The 5,831-nt window shown below is 35.1% G+C and overlaps 1 pseudogene; it reads left to right on the forward strand.

Moving 5' to 3' along the window:
• The first annotated feature begins 1,119 nt into the window (after positions 1 to 1,119).
• On the forward strand, positions 1,120 to 5,238 carry LOC147400341 (uncharacterized; annotated as a pseudogene).
• Positions 5,239 to 5,831: the final 593 nt, after the last annotated feature.

Raw genomic sequence — 5,831 nt, forward strand, 5'->3', positions numbered from 1 at the left:
TAAAACTGTTTTTGTTATAGTCGAACCCCCTTCCTTGTTCACGTAGTTTAAAAACTAGGCTAGATACTCAACATGGGAACGATCCTTACTCGCACCACTACATGTATTTTTTAGGAGTATAGGTTTTATTTTTGGTTGCTTGCGACAGCACACCAAATTTTTGGCATTGCTACCAAGGAGTGATTCTAGTTGATTTTTGTATTTTTTTATGACCCTTATTTCATTATTGAAATTTTCAAAAATAAAAATAAAAATAAAAATAAACCACCTTGATTTTTTGTGTTTTAGCAAAATTTTTTTATTTATTTTCATTAGTCTAGATTTTTCTTGATTTGTTTTTCATGGTTTATTAGAATTTCCTTGATTGTTTATGACTGTAACTCGATTTGCTAATCAAGGTGATTTGCCGTGTGATCTAGAAATAGAGAGAAGTTGGGAGAAATTTTGAAAAGAACAATCTAGCTTTTAATTCCTTATTTGCTAGCAATTTTGATTTAGAAGAGGAGAAAGTCATGGCTGGAAATCAAACTTTGAAAGAGCTTACCGCCCCTGATTTGAATCAACAACCCTTATGCATAACGTTCCCTACATTAGATGTTACTACTACTTTTGAATTAAAATTTAGACTAATACATCTCTTACCACTTTTCATGGCCTTGCAAGTGAAGATCCTCACAAGCATCTAAAGGAGTTTTATGTGGTATGCACAAGTATGAAACCCACGAGGATGACTGAAGAGCAAATTAAATTAAGAGCCTTTCCGTTTTCTTTGAAGGATTCGGCTAAGGATTAACTCTATTATCTACCTTTCGAGAGCATTACCATATGAAAAGAGATGAAGAAGTTATTTTTGGAGAAATATTTCCCAATTTCATGGGTGGCCAACATTCGAAAAGAAATTCGTGGTGTAAAGCAGCACAACAGAGAGTCCCTACACGAATATTAGGAACGTTTCAAGGAATTATGTGCATGCTGCCCCATCATCAAATTAGTGAACAGCTACTTATCTAGTATTTCTATGAGACCCTTCTATCTACTGATAGGAGTGTGATTGATGCTGCTAGTGGAGGAGCTTTGGTGGATAAAACTCTCGAGGCCGTAAGAAACTTGATTGCAAATATGGCGGCCAATTCTCAACAATTTGGCACTAGACTTGACCCTCCATCTAAGCATGTTAATGAGGTAAATATTGCTTCCCTTGAACAACAAATTGCAAGTCTAACTTCTTTTGTTCATCAAATAGCTGTAGGTAATATGCAAACAGTGAAAGCTTGTGGGATTTGTTCAGTAGTAGGACATCCAACCGATATGTGCCCAACTCTTCAAGAGGAGCCCATTGAGCAAGTGAATGTGGCGGGTGGTTTTCCTAGACATCCTTAAAGGAAGTATGATCCCTTTTCAAGCATGTATAACCCGGGATGAAGGGATCACCCCAATCTTAGCTATGGGAATCCACAAGTAAATCAGCCTGCAACTCAAAACCGCCCAAGTTGCCAACAATATAAGTAGCCATACCCCCTTCATTAGACAACAACCATGCCAAATTTCTAATTCTAGCATATCTTTAGAAGATATTGTTAAGTCTCTTGCCACTAACAAATTGCAATTTCAACAGGAGACGAATTAAATTTCAACAAGAGACGAGGGCCAGTATTCAAGGTTTGGACAATCAAATGGGCCAAATGGCAAACGCAATTAGTTGGCTAGAGGTACAAAGTTCGAGAAAATTACCCTCTCAAACAATAGTAAACCCAAGAGAAAATGCAAGTGCAATTATTTTAGAAGTGGTAAAGAGGTTGAGATTCTAGTAAAAACTACCCCTGCATCGTCATAGCAAGAGAAAGAAAAATGTTATTGTAGATAGGAATGTTCCCAATGATGATGACATACCAAAATATAATAAGTTTGTGCCTCTTTTTTATTATAAATCAGTACTTCCTTTTCCTTAGGCTTTAGTAGAATCTAAAAAAGATGAGCAAAAAAAAGATCTATATGAGACTTTTCATAAATGCGAGGTAAATATTTCACTTTTAGATGCTATTAAACAAGTACTTGTTATACTAAATTCCTGAAAGAACTATGTATAATTAAGAGGAAACAAAAACTTAAAGGATGTGAGAAGGTGAGAGTAGGGGAAAATATTTCTGTAGTCATTCAAAGAAAACTCCTTGCGAAGTGCAAAGATCTAGGTATGTTTACTATCCCTTGTTTGATAAGTAATACTAGATTTGAAAAGGCCATGCTAGATTTATGAGCTTCTATCAATGTCATGCTATATTTTATATATGCTTCTTTGAAACTTGGACCTTTGAATAAAAATGTTTTGTGATTCAATTGACTGATAGTTCTAATGCCTATCATAAGGATGTAGTTGAGGATGTTCTTATGCAAGTTAATGATTTGGTTTTTCTTGTTGATTTTTATGTGCTTGATATGGAGAATAGTGATCAAACTAATCATATTTTGTTAGGAAGACCATTCTTAAAAACATCCAAGACTAAGATAGATGTTCATAGTGGCACACTTACCATAGAATTTGATGGTGAAATTGTTAAGTTTAATATTTATGAAGCCATGAAATATCCTGGTGATGATAATCCTGTTTATTTTATTGATGTGATTGATTTTTTAGCACAAGAAGTTTTTTAACTTGATGAAAAAGATGGATTGGAAGTTGCCATTAGTAAGAATCTTAAGAAAGAGAATGAGGACTTAGCATTGAGTATTGATTTGTAAGAAACTATTGCAGCGATGAATGATTTTTCAAAGTTACAGCTGTCAAGTAACATTCCTTATATTATGTTACCAGTTTCTAATAAGAGACATTTACCCTCTGTTTTGTAGGCCCCTATTTCGGATTTGAAGCCTCTCCCTAATCACCTCAAGTACATGTTCCTTGGAGAAGGAGGAACGTTACCAATGATCATCTCCAGTAAACTTAGTGTACGCAAGAAGAAAAACTTGTGCAGGTCCTTAAGGAGCATAGACGGCTATTGGTTGGATAATTGCATATGTTAAAGGAATCAGCCCATCTACATGCATACATCGTATCTTACTTGAAGAGGGACCAAAACCTTCCCGTCAACCGCAAAGAAGATTGAACCCACCCATGATGGATGTAGTAAAGAAGGAGATCCTCAAATTTTTTGAAGTTGGAGTGATTTATCATATTTCGGATAACAATTGGGTTAGCTCGGTTCAAGTGGTTCCTAAAAAAATTGGAATAACTGTTGTGAAAAATTAGAATGATGAGTTAGTTACTACCCGTATTCTGAATGGGTGGCGGGTTTGTATAGATTATAGAAAATTAAATTCTGTAACCCGCAAGAACTACTTCCTTTTACCTTTTATTGATCAAATGCTTGAAAGGTTAGCTGGTCATTCGTACAATTATTTTCTTGATGGTTATTCAGGTTATTTTCAGATTGCAATTGCTCCAGAGGATCAAGAAAAGATAACTTTTACATGCCCATTTGGGATTTTTGCATATCGTCGTATTCCCTTTGGCCTTTACAATGCCCCAGCCACTTTCCAAAGGTGTATGGTTAGCATATTTTTAGATTATATTGAGCATATCATAGAAGTCTTTATGGATGATTTTACAGTTTATGGAGACTCCTTTGATAATTGTTTGCATAACCTTACACTTGTTCTTCAAAGATGCATAGAAACTAATCTTGTGTTAAATTCTAAAAAATGTCATTTTGTGGTTGAATAAGATATAGTTTTGGGTCATATTGTTTTATCTAGGGGAATTGAGGTAGATAAAGCTAAAGTTGATATTATTCAATCTTTACCTTATCCCACTAGTATGCGGAAAGTTCATTTTTTTCTTGAACATGCAGGTTTTTATCGAAGATTCATCAAGGACTTCTTCAAAATAGCATTACCCCTGTGCAAGTTGCCACAAAAGACTGTGACTTTTGAGTTCGATGAGGCGTGTAAAAAGACATTTGATAAATTGAAGGAACTGATGACTTCTACCCCAGTTATCTAACATCTTGACTGGAACATTCCTTTCGAGATAATGTGCGATGCAAGTAATTATGCAGTAGGCGTTGTTTTGAATAAAAAAATTGGAAAAATGTCTCATGCCATTTATTATGCTTCAATGACTTTGAATGATGCCCAGAAAAATTATTCTACTACTGAAAAAAAAACTTTTAGCTGTTGTTTTTTGCTTTAGAAAAATTTCGATCTTATTTACTTAGTACTAAAGTCATTGTTTACTTTGATCATGCAGCTCTTCATTATTTGATGATGAAGAAAGAGGCAAAACCAAGATTAATAAGATGGATACTTCTCTTATGTGAATTTGATTTGGAGATCAAAGACAAAAGAGGGACAAAAAATTGTGTCGTAGATCATTTGAGTAGTTTAGTTCATGTGAAGGATGAACTTCGTCTGCAGGAAATGTTTCCTAACGAGCAGTTGTTTTCCACGAGTGTGATATTATCTTGGTATGCGAATATTTTAAATTATTTGGTTACTAATATGTTACCTCCTAATTTGTTTAAGGCTCAAAGAGATAAGATCAAGAGTGATGCCAAAGACTATGTGTGGGATGACCCATACTTATGGAAGCATTGTGCAGATCAAGTGATAAAAATGCGCGTTCTTGAAAATGAAATTATTTCTATTCACACCTTTCGTCATTCTTATTCTTGTGGAGGTCATTTTGGAGCTAAGAAAACAATGAGAAAAGTGCTAGATATGGTTTCTATTGGCCGTCTTTATTCCGAGATTTATATTCTTGTTGTAAGTCATGCGATAATTGTCAAAAGATAGGTAGTATATCCCAAAGGATTGAGATGCTACAAGCCCCCATATTATTTTGCAAAATTTTTTATGTTTGGGGTATCAGTTTCATGGGACTGTTCCCTGTATCTTTCAGTCATGTTTATATTTTGCTTGTTGTTGATTATGTCTCGAAATGGGTGGAAGCTAAAGCTACCAGGACTGATGATTCTAAAGTTATTACAGATTTTATAAAGCCTAATATATTCTCCAGGTTTGAAATTCCAAGAGCTCTAATAAGTGATCGAGGCACTCACTTTTGCCATCGAACTGTAGAGACTTTACTGAGAAAGTACCATATGACCCACAAGGTCAACTGCCTATCATCTGCAAACTAGTGGACAAGCAGAAGTGTCAAAACAAGAGATCAAGTCCATCATTGAAAAGACGGTCAATCCAAGTAGAAAAGATTGGAGTTTACGCTTGGATGATGCCTTGTGAGTGTATAGGATTGCATATTGGTATGTCACCTTACCGATTGGTATTTGGAAAATCATGCCATCTTCCAGTTGAGTTAGAAAACAAGGCTTATTGGGCTATCAAGAGTTTCAACATGAAAAGATAGATGAGAGTGGAGAACATAGGAAGTTGCAATTACAAGATTTAGAGGAAATTCGCAATTATGCCTATGAGAGTGCAATGATTTACACGGAAAAGACAAGGGCTTTTCATGACAAGATGATTTCTAGGAAGGAGTTTAAAGTTGGTCAAAAAGTCCTTTTATAATATTCATGGCTTCATTTGTTCCCGGGTAAGTTGCGTTCTCGTTAGATTGGACCTTTTGTTGTTACTAATATTTTTTCTCATGGTCCACTTAAAATTCAAAGTTCAGCAACTTCCAAAGTGTTCAAGGTGAATGGCCATAGACTTAAACCTTTTTATGAAGGTTTCCAAGTAAAAAATGTGGCAAAATTGGACCTTGAGGATCTGATTTATATTGATTGAAGAAGGAAACATTGAGTCGAGCCAATGACAATAAACAAAGGCACTGCTTGGGAGGCAACCTAAGGGGAGTTCGTTCTTCTTTATTTTCA

Source organism: Akebia trifoliata, chromosome 6, assembly GCF_017979445.1.
Source record: "Akebia trifoliata isolate Shusen 1 chromosome 6, ASM1797944v1, whole genome shotgun sequence".
NCBI classification, from domain to species: domain Eukaryota; kingdom Viridiplantae; phylum Streptophyta; class Magnoliopsida; order Ranunculales; family Lardizabalaceae; genus Akebia; species Akebia trifoliata.